Genomic DNA, 21,311 nt, shown 5'->3' with positions numbered 1-21,311 from the left:
AACCGGACCCCCCTCCCACATCCAGGCACACTGCCAGTGCCTGGGGGCCTTTCTGGTGACCCAAGGCATGGATCTGGGGACTGGACCCCCCTCTCACAACCAGGCACACTGTGGCAGTGCCTCGGAGCCCACCCAGGGTCCCAAGGTATGTAGCCATGGACTGGACAACCCTCCCACAACCAAGCACACCATGCCAGTGCCTCGTGACCTGCCTGGTGACCCAAGTTATGGAGCCAAGGACCAGACCCCCACCCATAACCAGGCATACCGCCAACCCCAAGGAGCATGCCAAAAGCATCACTTCCATGTGGGTGGCCCACCACAGCCACCACAATAACCATGGCTGCTGTGAAAGTGGCTAGACATCACAACCACCACACAGATGGTCCGCCAGCCACTGGAGTGCATTGACACAAGGAGAGTCACCAGCAGAGACAAAGAAAAGAATAGGATGTCTCTCTCTACAAAGCCCATTCCAGAGTGACAGAAGAAGCTTCTGCTCTATAATATTGGGGGACCTGATCACACCTCTCAGCATTGGACAGATCATCTAGGCAACAAATCAACAGAGTAATCATTATTCTTTCAGAAGGAGAGAAGAAATCTAGGGTAATTAGAGGGGGAAGGGGGAAGGGAGAGGGGGATGGGGAGAGATTGGACAAGGGGCATAAAGAATAATTACAATTTGTAACAATATCAGCATTGGACAGATCATCTAGGCAACAAATCAACAGAGTAATCATTATTCTTTCAGAAGGAGAGAAGAAATCTAGGGTAATTAGAGGGGGAAGGGGGAAGGGAGAGGGGGATGGGGAGAGATTGGACAAGGGGCATAAAGAATAATTACAATTTGTAGCAATGTATATTCTACTAATATTGATTTGATCAACATATCTCAATGTCGAATCCCCAAAATATGTGTAATCAATTTTGATTCAATAAATAAAATAAATTAAAAAAACAAAAAACAAAAAACAAAAAACCTGTGAATGTTTACCAGAAAATTGCTTAACCATTTTACCAGAAATTCTAATTTCTTCTAGGAAGTGGGTTGTAAATAATTTTATATAAAAAATATTCCTTCCCAGAACAGGTTTGGTATAATTTTTCCTGTTCAATTTTTTGGTGGAAATAGTTTAAACAAATTTTACCAGAGCCTTGATGTCATGTGACAAAATTCCCAGGATTGGAGGTATCACATTGAGTGAGTGTGAACCAGATGTTAATTTGTTTGTGATTTGTACATAGGGCAGCCACACAGGACCCAAGGGTATTCAGTCAGATGCTCCACAGGAACTACACTAAAGCTCTGTGGTGGCAGACAGCAGCAGCCATCTGCCTTCAGGCCCAGTGGGAGCGGCCACCATCTTGTCATGCAAAATCATTTCAGAATGAAGTCAATCTTGGGTGACTGACTCTGCCCTAAATAGTCTGATGAGTCCCTCGGGTGACAGTAGCAGCCTGGGATCTATCTCAGGCCGTGAATATTTTTTAACCTAGATTTTCTAGTTATAAGAAAAGAAAATTTTATTGAATAATATTTATAAATTTATAAGTATAAAAAAGAGAAAGTAAACTATCTGCATTCTGAGATCTACAAAATGAAATTATTTTCTTATATTCAGAATAAATTAAGATTTAAAAAAATTATAACCTGAACATATAGATCATTTATTTCTAGTATTTTATGCATTTGTTTTTACATAGTAAATATAGTTTTATCTGTATTTTAAAACATTATTACATTTACCTTTTCAAAAATTCACTGCTTTATATTTACTTAAATTTTTTTTTAAAGTTGCATCCAAAGCATTTTCCCTTGTAAAGTAAAGCTTCTTCTTTAGAAAACTTTTTTTTCTGTGTTTTATTCAAAGATAAAAGTTCATGAATTTTTTTTTTTTTTTTTTTTTTTTAGAAAAATCTAATAGCACATAAAGGCCTATAGTTAAAGTATATTTCACTCCCAGTCGAGGCTTCCAGTCCTTCTTGCAAGTCAGATGGATAAGGTGTACGTGGTGAATAAGATGCTGAAATGGGGTCTTTGTGAATTTCAGCAGAGGCTCCAAGGTGAAAGCAGTGCCACAGGTGTAGGGGACCTCCCCATCTACAGCCAGGCATGAGATTACCTGTGTGGGGCATGCTAAGGGATCATTCTTCATGAATTGATTGCAAACACAAGTGTGTGTGAACGCAGAGGGACAGGCCTACTCTTTTTGTCCCTCTCCTTTGTCTTGCTAACGGGGGAGGCAGGGATGCATTTGCAGTCTTCTTCTCCCTTTGTCAGAGGAGCAGATGCAGCTGGTGGGTGCAGGTGGAATTGAGGTGGGGGTGGAATTGGAGTGTAGACATACAAGTTCACCTATTTCAGGCCTGGCTTGTGTAGCTCCCTTGGCATCTGGGATCCCCTGGAGAGACTGGTGTGATTGTCAGTCTGATTCCCACCTGGCTGCATAGTACAGACTTTCCCCTGAACTGCAAGGGGCAGACCTCCACACTCGTCCACTCTCTGTGCCTTCTACCCAGACTCTGGAGCCTTAGAGTGCTCGTCTGCCATACCACTTGGGAGCCATTGGGAACTGGATGATCACTGTTGTCCATCCCTTATTCTTCATGAATTGATTGCAAACACAAGTGTGTGTGAGCGCAGAGGGACAGGCCTACTCTTTTTGTCCCTCTCCTTTGTCTTGCTAACGGGGGAGGCAGGGATGCATTTGCAGTCTTCATCTCCCTTTGTCAGAGGAGCAGATGCAGCTGGTGGGTGCAGGTGGAATTGAGGTGGGGGTGGAATTGGAGTGTAGACATACAAGTTCACCTATTTCAGGCCTGGCTTGTGTAGCTCCCTTGGCATCTGGGATCCCCTGGAGAGACTGGTATGATTGTCAGTCTGATTCCCACCTGGCTGCATAGTACGGACTTTCCCCTGAATTGCAAGGGGCAGACCTCCACACTCGTCCACTCTCTGTGCCTTCTACCCAGACTCTGGAGCCTTAGAATGCTCGTCTGCCATACCACTTGGGAGCCATTGGGAACTGGATGATCACTGTTGTCCATCCCTGCCTGGAAGGCTACATCCTTCCACATGAGCCTTTGCCTAAGACCGGGTAGCACCACTGTGGGTCAGCAGACATCATGGCTCATAAAAAATCCAGGGTGCATGGAAGATTCTTGTCTGCTCAGCTGTGTTTGGCTCCCTCCACATAAAGTGTACTTACAAAAAACATTTGTAAAAACTTAAGACTGAGAACAACCAAAATATTTATTTAAGTGTCAGGTTAAATAATTATGTAATATTGACATTTGACTGTATAAAACTGTATAAGACTGAGGTCATGAATAGGGCTGAGGTAGGCCTATATGTTCTTCTATGTAATCATCCCTAAGATATGTGGTTAAGTGAATAAAGCTAATTTTCAATTACTACATAACATCCCCAAATTTATACATTAATAAGGTTCACTTATTTAATACCTTAGTGGGAGTTGGTTAGTTTAGATCTCTATCCTCAGATTTTTGCTGTGCATCTCTGACTATTTCTTTAGGGTGGTTCTGACGTTTGAATATTTGGATCATAAAGAGTGCACATTTACTATTTGGACACATATGCTAAATAGTTCTGCAAAGGAGTTGTGCACATTGACAATTATATCAGCAGAGTTGAGGGGGGTCCATCTCACCAGAGCCTTTTTTGTATTCAGCAGACTTCTAAGATGGTCTCCAGTGAGCCCACATGTTGGTACTCATGCCTCTTGGTACTGATGAGATGAGAGCACTTACAATAGACTACCTGAAACGATAATTTATAAAGAAATAAAATTTATCTTTTATATTTTTGGCAGCTGGGAAGTCCAAGGTCCAAGGAATACATCTGGTGAGGCCCTTCATTGTGGGGGCTCTGTACAGAGTCCCATGGCAATGCAGAGTGTCACATGGCAAGAACAGGCTGAACAAGAGTGAGCTAAATTTCTCACTCACTCACCTTATAAAGACATCATAGTCACACCCATGACCACCCATTAAACCATCATTGGATTAATCATTCATGATTAATCCAGTCCTCACAGTTTAATCACCTCTTAAAGTTTCCACCTTCCAATTACTATAATAGAAATTCCCACCCTCCTAACACTGTTAAAATGGAGATTAAGTTTCCAATACATGAACTTTTGGGGGACACATTTGATCTATAGCAAGCACTCATTAACCTCTGTGCAATCCTCTCTCCTTGAGTGAGGCTGGATCTAGTGATTTGCTTCTAAGAAACAGAATAAGGTAAAAGTTATAGGGTGCCATTCCCGTGACTATGTTACACACGACTATGACTGTGTCTTGCTAGGACTCTCTTTCTTGCTGGCAGTCTCTCTTGCCTTCTGAGCTTTCATTCTTGGATGAAACAAGCCTCCACATTGGAGCACTCTACCTGCCAAGGAATTGAGGACAACCTTGAGCCAACAGCTAGAAGGGAACTGAAGTCTTCAGCCCAAAGCCACAGAAACCAAATCCTGCCAATCAGCAGAAAAGTGAGCTTAGATGGGATGCTCCACAGCTGAACTTTCAGATGAGACCACAGCCTTAGCTGAGAACCTGATTGCAGCCTTGAGAACAACCCTGAAGCAGAGGATCCAGATAAGCCATGCCTGGATTCCTGACCCACAAAATCTATGAGAGAATAAATGTGTGTTGTTGCATTAGTCTGTTATCAGTTGCTTATAACAAAATACACAGAATTGGGTATTTATAAGAAAACAAAATTTATTGCTTACAGTTTCAGAGGCTGGGAAATGCAAAGTCCAGGGAACACAGCTGGTGAAGGCCTTAGTGGTGATGACAGTGATGGCAAGGTATCACATTACAAAAATGGTGGAGCAGAGAGAGCAGAGAGATAAAAAGACAGACTCTCCTCTTCCTTTAAAGCCTGCAGAACCACACCCGACCACCGTTTTTAATCCACTCACTACTGCATGGTCCTACAATCCAATCACCTCTTCAAGGCTCCACCTTTCAATTATCATAATAGGATTTCCCACCTTCTTGACATAGTGGGGGCCAAGTTTCTAACATGCAAATCTTGGGGGACACAATTCAAGCTTTGGAGAGTTTTGGTGGAACATAATTCAATCCACTACAGTTGTATGAGCCTCTAAATTTGGGGGGATTTTTAATGCAGCGATAGGTAACTAATACATTTCTGCAACTTTTAATTTTAGATTAATTTTTTACACTTTGTAAGTTTCTTTAATAAACCTAATAAATTTTCTGTAGGCATAAAATGATATAGGAGTAAAAACTTCCCATTTTCTCAAATGAGACACGAAGTTGCTCATATAACAGAAGTCGTGATCTTCTGTCACATGGTTCCTCTTTCAATTACAAAGCATTGCTTATGTGAATCTTCGCTTATGCTACTTCTCCCACCTGGACATTTCCCCTTCTCTGTGCTTTTCACTCAGAGCACTCATTCAACCCTGATTTGGGTTCCTAGTATGAGCTTAACAAGAAATATGGAGATCAATGCACAGATCTCATGTTCTCAAAAAGATCATTCCTGCCTTCATGACACTCCCATGTTGTTGTGACTTCTCCTTGGGAGCTCCTTTACTCCATGAAGTCTTCTTTCTAACTCTCTGGCACACATCCTTGTCCTCCAAGTGTCTATGATATCAGAACCACATATCAAAGCCCAATTTTAATAACTTTCTTTGAGTTAACCTCTGGCTTGTTAAGATGTTTGAGCCCTAATTGGTTATGTACAGTGAGTGAGTGAAACAAAGTTACACTTCCTAAAAGTTAGATGACTTGTTATAAAGTGCTCTCAGATGACGTTAAAAGGTTACAGAATAATCACTTCTCCTTATTTCCAAGGCTTGACAATATATTTAGCACATTTTAGCTCTTAATTATATTTAGTTCTATAATTCTCAGTCTTTCCAAGAATATAAACTTGAAACAGGCATTAAACATTCAACTATGGACTAAATGAAAATTGTCAGACCCTAGCCAAGCAGAATTTAATTAAAAAAGGTGTGGAAATCTAATTAGCTATCACACTTATGCCCCATGAGGCCACTCATAATGTGTAACTGACACTTCCAGGTGTTCGGCTGGTGACTTCAATCAATTAGTGACCTTTATTGAAGCTGAATATAATTAATTACACAACTTGGAGATGTTCAAGACTAATTTAACTAAAATTACATTGTAAAACTGGGGTATTTCTAGGACTTTTGACAGAAGGGAAATAAGCATGAATAATTACTCAATGTTAAACTAATGCCATATATTCATCCAACCAAATTGAGCTCCTTTAGCTTACTGTTGTCAGCAATGAAAATGCCCTGGGGTTACACACGTACAGATTGTTGAACAGGTGCTATTAAATAAACGTGGGTTATTGATCTAAACTATAAGCCTACCATGGGACAAAGTGCACAGATATTAGCTTCTCAAGCATATAAATTAATTGTCCCTTCATTAGGATGAAACTACCTTGACTCATCTCTGGTGTGCAGTGGGTTCTCTGGAGTCTTAGCCGCAATAGGGGCCTGAGCATGAAGGATTATTCCAGGAGGCCAGATGAGACACATATAAAAACTTGGGACATATAAAATACTAGGGAACTGAAGCTGACTCTTTTCTCCTCTAGTCTCTCTAAAACATTATCTTAAGTTATATTTGAGACAAATATCAAAGAAATCCAATAGAGCATCTCAGCATCTGTATCAGTCATCTATTATTACATTAATGCTGTGTAGGAAACCACCCCAAAGGTCGATGTCTTAAAGTAACACCCACACATTATTGCTCACAAGTCTGCAGGTTGATGGAGGGGTCTGGTTCTGCTGACCTTGGTGAGCTTATTTGGGCAGTTCTTCTGGCTTGAACTAAGGCTCGCTCACTTGTCCAGTGGTTGGCAGGCAATTGGCTGGTCTAAAATGGGGAAATAGCCTCTACCTCTTGGAGAAAGGACCTGCAAAGTCACCACAGTATACAGGAAAAGGGAAAATTGGGTCCATTTTCCAAACAATCAACTACAGCATCCAAAAAACGGAGGGATTTATTCATGTTTGCATTCAGAAAATACGTAGTTGATTTTCATTATCTGTGGTAGTTGTGTTCTAAAACATCAATGCAAGCACTGAATTAGCAGGTACTGAATCACTGCTGTAAGAGAAAATTTGTTTTACATAGATTCATTTGCCAACAACATTCTTGTGAAACAAGCCAGTCTCATCAGCATTGAAAACCGGCTCTTTCGCTTAACCATTTTCCTGTAAACTACTTAGCAGGTATTTTTTTAAATTCTTCCATAGAATTTACCTCACCTGAAAGTTTAACATTTTCCATACCATATTGGCTTTTGAGCCGCATGAGCCAGCCAGCACTAGCCAAGAAGTTTAACATTTTTCTGACCCTGGGTAATATGACTGCAAATTTCTCTGGTTTTTAGCCTCACACAACACATTTTAATTTTTTAAAAAATTGGTTGTCATCTTATGAATCCATATATTTAGCCACTTATCCATCTTTTCTATAGATTCACCATGCACTATAGATGTCACTTTAACACTTGCTGGAGTGACCTCAGCCTCACATACAGACTGGTGAATTTCCTCTTCCTTTTTCTCAATGTATTTTGTTGTTGATTCACTCACATTTAACTCACAGTCAACAGCACCATAACTCATGCCTGAACAAAGCTCATCTAACACATGTATTTTCTCCATAAGGTACATCACACCCTTTTAGTGCTTAGGAAACTAGACAGTGCTTCAGCACTATGCTTTGGGACTATTTTAAATAGCAAAATCACCAGCAAAAAGCACAAAAAAGTGACATTAATAGATGGCAAAAAAAAAGGCACTGTTGATAGTGTGAGAGCTGAAAGAAGAAGGCAGAGATGTCCTCAGCTGGGGACGGGCACATCAGGAGACTTAGATTTTTGCAGTGCTGTGATTGTCCATGAATGACCATGAAATCACTACAGATATTGATTTTGGAGCTATAAGAAAATTTGAGCAAGAAGACAAATTGTCAAATACGGAATCTGCGAATAGTGAGGATGGACTGTGTGTGGAAAACCTGCTCTACAACAATTGCTGAGTTGAGCCTTGTGGATGAAGGTGCTCAGGGGTCAGCCCAGCCCTCAAGGAGCTCCCAGCATGCTGGGGTCACAGGTAAATTGAAGGAAATACAGCACAAGCCCCTGAGGGCTCTCACTGTGGAAGGAGAAAATGTTGGGAGAACACAGAAGTAGTTTCCAGTTAGATTTTTAATTACAGCTGTGGCTCAGGGTCCCTGTTTCAGACTTTATTTATAATCTCTACAGAGGGATAATCAAATTTTGGGTCCAAGGATGTCCTGGGGGGAGGCTGAAAACAAAAACACATGTGATGCTGTTGGTGTCTGGATTTAACTCAGATCCTTTTTTCTCAGCATTGGGTACAGTCAGGAAAAAGCAGCTACGTGTTGAAATCATCACCTACTACTCACAACTTCATGCTGTGTATGGAGCATGCTCTGTGTCTAGGTGTGCAGCCTTGAGATAAATGTACCTCCTGGCTTCACAGAGTCTCCCTTGCGGGTGAGGCATGAGACAGAGGTGTCCCCCAGCAGTAACCGGAGGTGATAGAGTCCTGAGGCCCCAGAAGAGGAGGGGTTGTTTCTAGCTGAAAATACCTGGGGAGGTTTCAGGCTGGAGGTTGTATTTGATCTGGGCCTTTAATATGGGAAAAATTTTCTCATGTTGGAGGGAGTGAAGTAATGTAATCAGAGAGAATATGGGGTACATAGTTCAGCATTTCTCATCCTATTAAAAATCATGGCCTTACAATTCTAACTCTTTTTTCTAACAATCAAAAATGGTTGAGCTTTGCTTTCTATACTTTGTATTATGAAAACAGTACTTGTGCAGAGAATTGCTTCATGTTTCCTCTCTCCAGCATCTCTTTTGAGGTTCTGAGGAATTCCTAAACCCATGGCAGTGTTACTACCTTGTCCTCATCCCCAAGATCAGCCACAGGAGATGGTAGGCTCCTGGATAGTGAGGGTGATGTCGGATTCAGCTCTGTGCACTCAGAACCTAGCTCAGGGTCTGACCCAGAGTTGATGCTTAGGAAGTGTTTGCTGATGGCAACAGAGAATGAATGGGGTAAAGGAAGGAAGGAAGGAAGGAAGGAAGGAAGGAAGGAAGGAAGGAAGGAAGGGAGGGAAAAAAGGTAGAAAGGAAGAATAGGGGGGAGGGAGAAAGGGAGGAAAGGAGAGGAAAGAAAAAGAAATAGGCATCCCCCATTATCAACAATCCCCTTACACAGTGCCTGGTACATAACAGGAACTTGATAAATTCAATACATATTTGTTGAAGGACTGGTTCAATGAATGTCTATATTTTATATAAAGTGCACAATATAGTAACAATGTTATACGTGTATAATTTAACATTGTGCAGACATATATAGAGGTAGATGCTCATCTTTGTTCAATGAATGTCTATATTTTATATAAAGTGCACAATATAGTACCAATGTTATACGTGTATAATTTAACATTGTGCAGACATATATAGAGGTAGATGCTCATCTTTTTTTGTTTCCTGGATCTCCAGCATGCTCTCAAAATATATTGAGGTATGGAAAGAAAATACTAAAACTTCCAATTACATTTTTAAAAAAAAAATACCATCCATTAATGAGGAATGCTGGAGAAAGACATTTAATAAATATTGGCTTGAATGTCTGGGATATGATGATTTGAAGTAATCTTTAAAGTGTTTCTGTGTCCAGGAGATGGCACTCATTCCCCACAAGTCATGCAATAGCAGGTGCAAGGGCCGAGTAACTCTAGGTGCTTTCAGAGTCCTGCTATTCTGTGGTGTAATTATGAATAGCTCTAGTACCATAGTGTGACATAGTTATCTTGGAACTTGAATATCTGTGCCCCCTAATTCCTACCCGTAGAGGATTTGAGAGCACTGCTTTTCAGCCATCAGCTGCCCATACCAGGCCAGAGTGTGCCTGTGGGGACTCTCAGAGCCTTGGCTGCTACACAGCACTCTTCAGTTGGAGTCCTCCTCCCAGTGGAATGCCACAACCTTCTCAGGGTTCTCCCGCAAGCAACACCCATCACCCTTGCAATGGCCATTTCTTAATAAGTACCAGTTACCTGGGGAGAGGCCCTGTATGTTCATAGACTGACCCTCTCAAAAATCCGGATAAAAAGGAGTTGGAGTCCCATTTTACAAAGAAGGAAACTATGGCATGGGAGATTCACAGCAAGTCGTGTGGAGGGATTCATTGCCCAGAAAGGCAAACAGAAAGTTTCTCTGTTGCTCTTTCCGCTATGCACGGAAATCCAAGGATCTAAAAACTCAGAGATAGGCAAGCCCAGCTTCCCTGCCCTCCAGAAGTTCACCTTCTAGTAAGAGGGAGACGGAGGTGGACAGACAGAGAGACACACACACAAAGGAAGTATCATAAGGAAGATTGTAATATATGTTGAGACAGGGGTATAGATAACTTGCCAAAGGGGAACTTCATTCAGCAGTTACAGGTTTCCATGGTTTTTTTGGTTTGGTTTGGGATTTGCTACTAAATGATTCCCATGTCAGACCATGCCCTGACTAATTGTCATGTCAGAGGGCAAGTCGGATTTTGATCTCAGTGCTGTGAAGCTTTTGTGCAGACTGGGGTCAGGGATGCCATGCACCTGTCTCCAGTCCTTCATGTGCCATCTCGGCAGGCTCCTCTGGAGAGCAGCTGTCAGCCACTTTGCAGCAAGGACCAGAATCACGGGAGAGTGGGCCTGATTTGACAAAAGCCACAGCCATATATTTTTTTGCTCTTGGAGGTGTAACCATGGTAATGAGATCAGATGAAAAACTGTTCCTTAATTCAGTTGACAGTCAAATGCACATGGCAGTTTGGAGTACTGGAGATAGGGTTTAATTTTAGAATCTGAGCCTTGCTTCATAGAACAAAGCACTAGACCAAGGCTTGTTGCGGACTTTCTATAGCTTGCTTTCCTTTCAGGACAGCAAAATCCAATTGTAGGCAAAGTTGGTACTCATCACTTGTAGAGTTTGCTTTGCTTGTGGCATTGTTCCACCTGCTGCAGCCATCATGACAAGGATGTGCCACTAGAAAGTCATTTTGTTGTGGCAATTCTCAAGGCTATCAACAGAGTGTTACACTTTCCTCTGTGTAACGGAGACGGAGAAAAGAGAAAAAAAGAATTCACTCAAAATACAATCAATGAGGCCTGGAGGGACTGCCACCCATCAGGGGAGCAGCCCCAATCCAAAATCAGCCTTTGTTTTTATTGACAAGACAAGGAAGTTTTACAAGAAAAGTCAGTGGATTCAATCATCAAAGTAGGACATAAGGACATGGGCAGTGTTACAAAAGTTGTCTATGGCTAAGTATAGCTTAACAATGGAAACTAGTAACATCAGTAAATTAAAGTGGGATTCCAAAGTACAATTAGTAAAGGGCTAAATTGGTCAAACTGGCTCATTATCTAAAGTATGACCTCTCCTTAAACAAAAGTTACACTCTTATGATAAAATCTAAATATGACTATCTCCAAAGTTTCCCCCAACAGACAGCTTATCCCTAGCAAACATTTTTCCACAACTTTCCCTTCAGCAGTTCTTAAAATCTCTTAACAGAACCGGTATGACAATTACCTGTCATATTTAAAATAATTAAAGTATATAGTCTCATACCTAACCTGTGATTAAGAGTTGATTAGATGGGCTTTGGCCACACTATCTATGGGCTGTGGCACACTGTCCAGGGGCTTTTGCCCCATACGTGAATTTACCTAAAAACCTTATTCTAAAATCAAATGAGAATCACAATTTGTAACCCACTACATCTTACCCCTTATTATCATTATAAAAATCGGAAGTGATGATGGAGTCAGAGTCAAAGGTGTCCTGATGAAGAACAGTCAGCATTATTTCAGCTTGACGAGTCCATTGGACCATGGAACATAACAGTTTAATCACTAAGAAAAACATAAGATAAGAAAACATAAGATACATAAGATATTAATTCCAGCAATAATCCAAATTCTTGTATTTAAACCAGAAAACTACTGGGTAGGATTAAGCCAATGGGCCAAATCATTTAAATGATTAATAGTAATCTTTTGAGCTTCTTCTTGAAGCTGTGTCATTTGTTGTTGAAGTTTGATTATTAAGTTTTGAATATCTCCATGTAAATCAGAATGAAAAGCTCCATGTAAAAGTTTTTGTATGTCTTTCCATGCAGTGGAGGAATTAAAAGGAAGAGAAGTTATACACATGGAGTGATATGCTGCACCACAATTAAGCTGGCTTCGTGTCCAGAGAGCTTGTTGGTGTTTGCCAATCCAGGTTACAGCTGCCTCTAAGGCATCTAATCTTTGTAAGATTTCTTGGTCAATTTTAGTTTGAGACAGAAATTCAGAAGTTACATTTTGAAAATAATAATTTACTATTTGTGCTGTTTGAATAGAATGAGTTAAAGACACAACTGCAGTAGCTGCAGTTTCAAATATTGATCTTGCAAGGACAGGAAATTTTCCTCAGGCTATAAGTCTCTGGCGTAAGATAAAGATTTGTAGCACAGCAAGGTTGCTGGCTCAAGGACAGACTAGTAACTGATCGTTATGTAAAGATACTGAGAAATTGCTGTAAAAAGGAATGTTTGTTAAGAGCAAAGCTTTTGTGCCTAGCCCTCCAGGGAAGGTGGAAGCAAATGCACACAGTGAACATGGAATTATCTTTAAATCTCCATTCTCTGTTTTCTTTTATAGCATCATTACATCATAGTGCCACAGGGACCCCGTTGTCCTGTGTGACTGACTTCATCACCACCTCTGACTCTAGTGTTTGTTTATGCTACAAACCTGGCTGTACTGGCACATGCCTCCAGCGTGAGGGGTGCCAGTCCTCAAGCCTGCACACTCGAGGTGTGTCACCTTATTTGTGCCATGTAGACACCTCCCCATATGACCGTGGCCCCCATTCCTCACTCAGTCTACAGGTGCTATGTGTGCCAGAGTCCCTGGCTGCTTAAACCTTCTGAATGGAACTTTGCTTGTACAGTCAACAATCCTTTCCACTTTTACCAAGACTGTTCATTAGGTGGCACAATGTTCCAGTCATTTTCTTTCCATCGGGGTGTATATATCTATAAATATCTAATACTTTCACAACATATTCTGTGTCAGGTGCAGGTCTCAGGACTTAATTTATATCAACACTAATAATCTTCAGGATAACCCTTCAAGGTAGGAGCTTTCCCCACTTCACCCAAGACACTGAAGAGGGGCTTGGGGACTTGCCTGAGGTTGGGCATTCATCGGGTGCAGCCAGGTTTTGAATCTGCAGTTTTAGTTTCAAAGTCAGTGTTCTTAGTCATTGCACCAGGATACTGCTCACATCCAGAAGATAACACACTCTGAACACTATGACAGAGAAATTGTTATTAAGATGCAGTCACAATGAACCTACAGTTTGTATGCTCAGGCACCTCAACCCTGAAGCTCTTGATGTAAAATTATGGCTGATTTTAGACAGATTGTGTGGAAGGTGACACCATTAATGACAATATTTAGTGTTCTTTCTCTCCTTTTCCCTTCTGTCTGTTACTTAAAGGATCTCATATTTCCCCTTTTCTATTTTTGGTAATTTTTTTCTTTTCTAGTGACCTCCCCTGGACCCCTGGTTCCACCTCCCAGCCTCTCATTGATGATTTCCCCTTGCAGTCTCCCGTGTCCAGATCTAAATGTCCAGTACTATACTAGATGGCTCCTCCTGAGCGTTGTACCAAGACATCAAACTCAACCCATCCAAAACCAGGCTCACTGCCTCACTTTCCTGTCTTGTCAATGGCACCAGCACTGTCCTATTGTCGCTGCCTCCAGTGTTGTTGTCCTGTGTGACTGACTTCATCACCACCTCTGACTCTAGTGTTTGTTTATGCTACAAACCTGGCTGTACTGGCACATGCCTCCAGCGTGAGGGGTGCCAGTCCTCAAGCCTGCACACTCGAGGTGTGTCACCTTATTTGTGCCATGTAGACACCTCCCCATATGACCGTGGCCCCCATTCCTCACTCAGTCTACAGGTGCTATGTGTGCCAGAGTCCCTGGCTGCTTAAACCTTCTGAATGGAACTTTGCTTGTACAGTCAACAATCCTTTCCACTTTTACCAAGACTGTTCATTAGGTGGCACAATGTTCCAGTCATTTTCTTTCCATCGGGGTGTATATATCTATAAATATCTAATACTTTCACAACATATTCTGTGTCAGGTGCAGGTCTCAGGACTTAATTTATATCAACACTAATAATCTTCAGGATAACCCTTCAAGGTAGGAGCTTTCCCCACTTCACCCAAGACACTGAAGAGGGGCTTGGGGACTTGCCTGAGGTTGGGCATTCATCGGGTGCAGCCAGGTTTTGAATCTGCAGTTTTAGTTTCAAAGTCAGTGTTCTTAGTCATTGCACCAGGATACTGCTCACATCCAGAAGATAACACACTCTGAACACTAAATTTTATTTATGGACTTGTTTATTTCCTTATCATCAGCCTTCCTATAGGAATGTAAGTTCCATGAGGAAAGGTGCTTAGTCTGTCTTGTCTGTCGCTGCCTGGAATGGTACCTGGCACACAGAGGGCTGTTATTCATGGAATGGTATGAGATGGACATTACAGCAATGCATGAGAGTTTATTTGTGTCCTTCTTGCCAAATAGAACAAGAAGCTCTCCAGGGCTGGAACTGTGTCACTATGTGACACCAGCTCCCAGTACTGTGCAGGGATATCACAGGCCCTCAATCAATATTGAATAAGGGATGAGTGAGGAACTTCCACTGGAGAACAGTAATATCCACTGCAAATGAGTAATTTCTGATATCTGAGTTTTCCAGAACACTGGGGAAACTCAGCAATTAAGTTTCCTCAGATAATATATTTTAGGTAACAATTGCAAAGAAAATTAAACAGATGTAAAATTTGTCTCTGTATTATTATTTTTTTTTTGCATTTCCCAAATAATTTTGGTTGATACAACCTAGTTTTGCTAACTCAACGTCAACACTGATAATATAATTTTTAGCACTATCATCTTATGCTATATTTAACCCCTGTCATGTCTTTCTTCTCCAGGAAACACCCTAAGAACCATCAGCTCGCCGACAGAATCATGAGATGAGTAATATGTTCTTGTTTTAAGCTTCTTCATTTGGGGGTGGCATTTTCTGCAGCAACAGCTAACTGTGCAGTCATGGATCTCTAATTTCCAAAGAACTAGAGCACAGTCAAGTGACTAGCACTGATATACACTAAACGGTTTTTGCTGTTGGTAGAATTAAAGAGCAAAAACAAAACCCCACAGACTTTGTATTCAAACAGCCCTGAACTCAAGTCTAGACTCGGTCACCTCCTAGCTGTGTGATACTGAGCAAGTTAAATTGCATCTTGGATAATGAAAACTACCTTTCAGATTGTCAAAAGAATTTAACAGGATTATGTTTATAATGCAGTTAATACAGACTAGCACATAGTACGTGGTCAGTATATGTTGACCATTTCTCTTGGCTGATCTATGATTTGGGAATACAACCTTGAATCTCTTCCTACAGACAGACACTATCTCTTTCTCTCTCTCTCTCTTCTTCCAAACACAGGCAATTCTTTGCTATTTAAATGTATTTAACAAACTGATAAGCCAGTTAGTACCAAATTCTCCCAAATTAAGTCCTGGATTGGTTTCTGAGGAGTTAATTACTTACACAAGTGCATGAGTCAGCTCTGAAATTCCTGAACCAAAAGGTGCCCCTTCTCAATTAATACTTCCCATCCCCAAGACCAGCAAATAAATAAAAGAGCAACCAGATGAGGAGGACAACCTAACTGCCCTCAGTGTGGGGTCCCTCCCTTCCACATCCTCCAAGTGTCCGTGAAAAATCTTAGATGAAAAGATTTGGGGGATATTTTCCTGACCCTTCCTATATGGTAACTCTCAGGCATTCTGCGGCCCCAGAGTCAGAACATTTCTTGAGGCCTGGCTGTAACACATTACCAACCATTTATGATTTATTGGCAGATTAGCCAAGGTCTGTGCCTTCCAAGTGCACTTACTCCAGAAGGGGGAGAGTACATGAGTGACCACCGCTTCAGGCGGGCGATGGCAAGAGTCACGCACTGGAATGCTAAGTACAGAATGTGTTCCAGGTACTAGTCATGTGTTTTAATGACCCAGAGAATTTAAAAATAGTGCAAATATCACTGCCACCAAGAAGCCTTCCCTAACTACTTCATCCAACACAGGCCCCTTCCCCCACCCTTGCTCACCTTGACCTCTTCCCCTGCTTTTTCTTCTTCATATCACCTATTGCTCCTGAAATTTTATTTATGGACTTGTTTATTTCCTTATCATCAGCCTTCCTATAGGAATGTAAGTTCCATGAGGAAAGGTGCTTAGTCTGTCTTGTCTGTCGCTGCCTGGAATGGTACCTGGCACACAGAGGGCTGTTATTCATGGAATGGTATGAGATGGACATTACAGCAATGCATGAGAGTTTATTTGTGTCCTTCTTGCCAAATAGAACAAGAAGCTCTCCAGGGCTGGAACTGTGTCACTATGTGACACCAGCTCCCAGTACTGTGCAGGGATATCACAGGCCCTCAATCAATATTGAATAAGGGATGAGTGAGGAACTTCCACTGGAGAACAGTAATATCCACTGCAAATGAGTAATTTCTGATATCTGAGTTTTCCAGAACACTGGGGAAACTCAGCAATTAAGTTTCCTCAGATAATATATTTTAGGTAACAATTGCAAAGAAAATTAAACAGATGTAAAATTTGTCTCTGTATTATTATTTTTTTTTTGCATTTCCCAAATAATTTTGGTTGATATAACCTAGTTTTGCTAACTCAACGTCAACACTGATAATATAATTTTTAGCACTATCATCTTATGCTATATTTAACCCCTGTCATGTCTTTCTTCTCCAGGAAACACTTGGAAGCCAGGGATCATGTCTAATTGATCTTTATGTCTTCAGTGACCAGCTCAGGGCTTTGTTTCCAGTAGATGCTCAGTAAATGTTAGGTTGAATGAATGGATGGATGGAGGAACATTCTCTATGGCTCTGTGCTATGACTGATGATGTCCTTAGGGACTGCTCAGCCTTTGGCTTACTCACCCTACATGTGTTAGGCCGCTGTCCCTTTCTAAATGCTCTGTTTCCATCTGATAGTTTTTCTTGTTTTTCCCCTGCTGATTCTTGTTTTGCCTTTTTTTCTGTTCGGTTCGCTTGCCTGCTAAGAGTAATGATCAAAATACTTAACAGCTTTGCTTGTGACAGTATCTTTTTCCTTATTATCTGCCTCTGATCTGTTGTGGGTAAAGAACAAGGAGCAGAGTTTATTAGCATTTTGGTAAATTAAAGAAAACTGAAAATTTTTTGATGCTCTTCACATCAAAAAGTGTGTCTCATTACAAAACTTAGTCATTTCTTTGTGACGAGGACATTCGATCTCCTCTCATCTAGCCATGTGATAATGTGAAGTAAATTATTGTTAATTATACATGCTCAGCTTGACTGTACACCAATTCATTCAACTTAACATTTACTTGGCATTATTTTTCCTGTGTAACTAATTTATGTCCATTCACCAAACCTAAATTTTGTGATGATGAATATGCTAGTTACCCTGATTTGATCATCACACATTGTATACATGCATTGAAATATAACTCTGTACCCCATAATCAATATGTTTGAATGAAAACAAACATTAACATTGGTTAGATTGCAGCCTTATCACACCAAACCCATAGGTTCTGATCCCCTTACCTGCCAGCTGCCAAAAAATAAATAAATAAAAATAAACAAGCAAAAACAAAAAGAAACCAAAAAAAAAAAAAAAACTAAAAACGGGAGTCTCTATCTCCACCTATTAAATCTGGCAGCCTTGTGACTGCTTTGATGGACAGAATAGAGTGCAATGGGCTATGTCAGTTTCTAGGCACGGAATGTTGGGGTGAATCACTGGTTGACTATGATAGCTTACACTTTTACTTTGGCCTTCTTTTTTTTTTTTCCTACTTTGAAAATCGAGATGTAATTTATAAACAATATAATTCACCAAATTTATGTATGCTATTTATAATTCTGCTCCTTGCAGGTTTCTTGAAGCCCTGTAGGTAGGAAGTCCACCCACTTGCTGGAGGGACATGAGGAGTGCCTCTGCAACTGCATGGAGGACCAGAGGGTCCCAGGGTAGCCCAGCCCACCAGCTGGCCTGCGTGGTCCCAGGCAGGAGAATGAAACCATCTCGGACCCAGCAAAGCAGACCAACTGCCAACTAGATACTGCCCCACAAGTCCAGTCTATGCCACATGGAGCAAAATGGGCCAGTCAGCCCCTGCCAAGATGCCCAATCCTTAAAAATAATGTAATATAACAAAGCAATTGTTGTTTTAAGTCACTAAATTTGGGGGTAGTTTTCTATGCAGTGATAGAAAAGCAAAACATCATAGATTATGAAGTAAGATTTAATGAATCTCAAATGGTCACTCAAATAAAATGCTCTGTGTAAAGTGCATGGAAATTGTGATCACTGTTGTGGTTTTCCAGCAGCCGTGTTCATTTCTTACCTGATTTTCTGCTGTGTTCAGAAGTGGCAAGCTTGCTGGAGACCTGAGCTCCATAAACGCGAGTGTCTACTGTTCATAAATGAACAAAACTAAAGTCCTTGGTTAGCAAAGGGTAGAAGAGCCAAATTAACAAGCTTTCATGGAAGACTGCACTGTTTTTGCTACACTGATTTGAAGGATCAGAGAAAAATTGTGCATATGTATTCAACTTACTAAATACTGGTGTTTCTGATCTGCATGGGTTTATACAACTAGGGATAGGACAGTTGGGGGGACAAAAATAAACAAAATGAATGTCTACAGTTGATTGTGCCTCACATCTGTGGTGGCCCTGATATCTCCCAGTGTATAAGAGCCCTGCATGATTGTCAGGGAAGGCTGGTATTTCACATTTTATAGATTTACAAAGGCCGAGAAACATCAAGTGGTTACTATGTGCTGAAATGTGTCCCACCCCAAATCCTCAGAACTTGTAAATATGTTACCTTTTGGGTAAAAGGGACTTTGCAGATGTAATTACCTAAGGATTTTGAGATGAGGAGATCATCCTGGATTATTTGAAAACATTTGTTTGTTAGTTTGTTTTTGTTTTGTTTTGGTGGCTGGCCTATACAGACACCGAAGCCTGGACCTTGGTGTTACCAGCACCAGGCTCTAACCAACTGAACTAACTGACCATTCTGGATTATTTGGGTGAACCCAGCAAAATCACAAGGGTGCTTACAAGATAGAGGCAGCAGGGTCGGGGTGAGAGATGGTGGCATGATGATGGAAGCAGAGGTTAAAGCAATGGCTTTGAGATGGAAAAAGGCACCATTAGCCAAGCAAGTAGGTGACCTCTAGATGCTGAAAAAGGCAAAGAAACAGACTCTACCCTAAAGCCTCCAGAAGGGAAGGTAGCCATGCCAGCACCTCGATTTTAGCCCATGGTATTGGCTAAATTATGTGCTCCCTCCCAATTTATATGCTGAAGTCCTAACTCCCCAATACCACAAAATATGGCTGTATTTGGAAACAGGGTCTTTAAAGAGATAATTAGGCTTAAATGAGGTCATTAGGATGGGCTGTAACCCAATATGAGTGGCGTCCTTGTAAGAAGAAATTTGGACCTAGACATGCACAGGGAGATGGATGCCCATGTGAAGACACAGTGAGAACGTGGCCATCTGTAAACCAAGGTTGATGCCTCAGAATGAAACCAACGCTGCCAATTCCTTGATCGTGGACTTCCGGCCTCCAGAACTGTGAGAAAATCAATTTCTGTTGCTTAAGCCATCTGGTCTGCGGTACTTGGTTAGGGCAGCTCTAGCAGACGAGTATGGTGGTGTATCACCAGCTACCTCAGGTAGACAGGGGCAGCGTCGAGAATGGATCCAGGTGCTCTGGCTTCTAACCCTCGCCCTGCGGCTTAGGTTCACGTTCCCTCCTGCTGGACCATGGAGCAGTGGTTAGGAATTTCCCTCATTTTAATCTCAGCCTCCATCAGTCTCTAAGTATGCATCTTGGAAACTTCACTTAACCTTCTGTGCTGCAGTGAGGATCATGGCATGGAGTAGCTGCTCTGTGACTCCCAGATATTGCTTCCTGTCTCTATATCCCGGATTGAGAGAAAATGAATAGCAAAATCCCTGAGAGCCTTCTCCAGAATGTTGATCACTTAAAAAAAATAAAGGGAATGGGAAAATGAGGTATAAGATCACAAACATAAAAACTGCACACAAAGGACAGTATGTCTTTTCTAGTAGAGAGTTAAATTTTGCAGCAAAATCTCTGTATTATATCAGCTATAGAATCTGTAATCTTTTGCAGGGGTGGAAACTATTAGGCATCAATGTCACTGTCATCAAATAAAATGTAAGTGCCTACGGAGACACAGTGCGGTCTAAGAAGGTTTGCAAAGAACCTGTAATTGGTACCCTGCTGTTTAAATCAGCAAGAAAATAAGGGCTGCAGGCAGGAGCTCCTGGCTGCAGACTTTGTCCATGATTCTTATGAACCTTGAAATGCCTGACCAAGGCCGTTTTCCCCTTCCCTTGTCCAGCAACTTCCTGAGGGGGTGCTCTTCCTCTGTCAAGGTCGATCACAGATGTGCTGGGATGATCTTGCTCCCAGATAGCCCGAGGGAGTTTCTTACTGCCACTATGAATCTGCTATTTTAGCCCCAGAGCCCAGAGTGTCAAGCCCAGGGAGGCAGAAAACAATACAGATGCCTGTCTGTGCAGCTCAGGAAGGAAGTCCAGTCCTCTTCTGTTTTGATGTTGTGTCCTTTCTGAAATAAACGCAGTGCTCACTATAGTGAGACAGTAAAAGGACAAGCACTTGGGCCCGTGGACCTCACTCAGCTGCCCTGGCACACCCATCAGAACCGGCCACTTTGTCACTGCATGCTTTAGCAGGTGAGTGCTAAAATCTGGGGAATCCTGTATCGGAAAATACATATTTTAGAAAAAAGAGCACAAAATACTCCTTAGCTCTGCCTTTTGGTGATTTTTTAATTTGGGGGGTCTTATTTAAGTAAAAACAGGATAATCAAACCTAATCTCTCTCTTTCTCTCTCTCACCCCCCCCCCCCCCCCCCCCCCCCCCCCCCCCCCCCCCACCCCCAAAAAACCCCTATTTTTTTTTTTTTTTTTATAATTTTAAAAAAAAAAGGCCC

This window comes from Galeopterus variegatus, unplaced genomic scaffold (assembly GCF_000696425.1).
Source record: "Galeopterus variegatus unplaced genomic scaffold, G_variegatus-3.0.2 Scaffold3375, whole genome shotgun sequence".
Taxonomy (NCBI): Eukaryota; Metazoa; Chordata; class Mammalia; order Dermoptera; family Cynocephalidae; genus Galeopterus; species Galeopterus variegatus.
The sequence above is the reverse complement of the archived record's forward strand: the minus strand, read 5'-3'. Positions refer to the sequence as shown.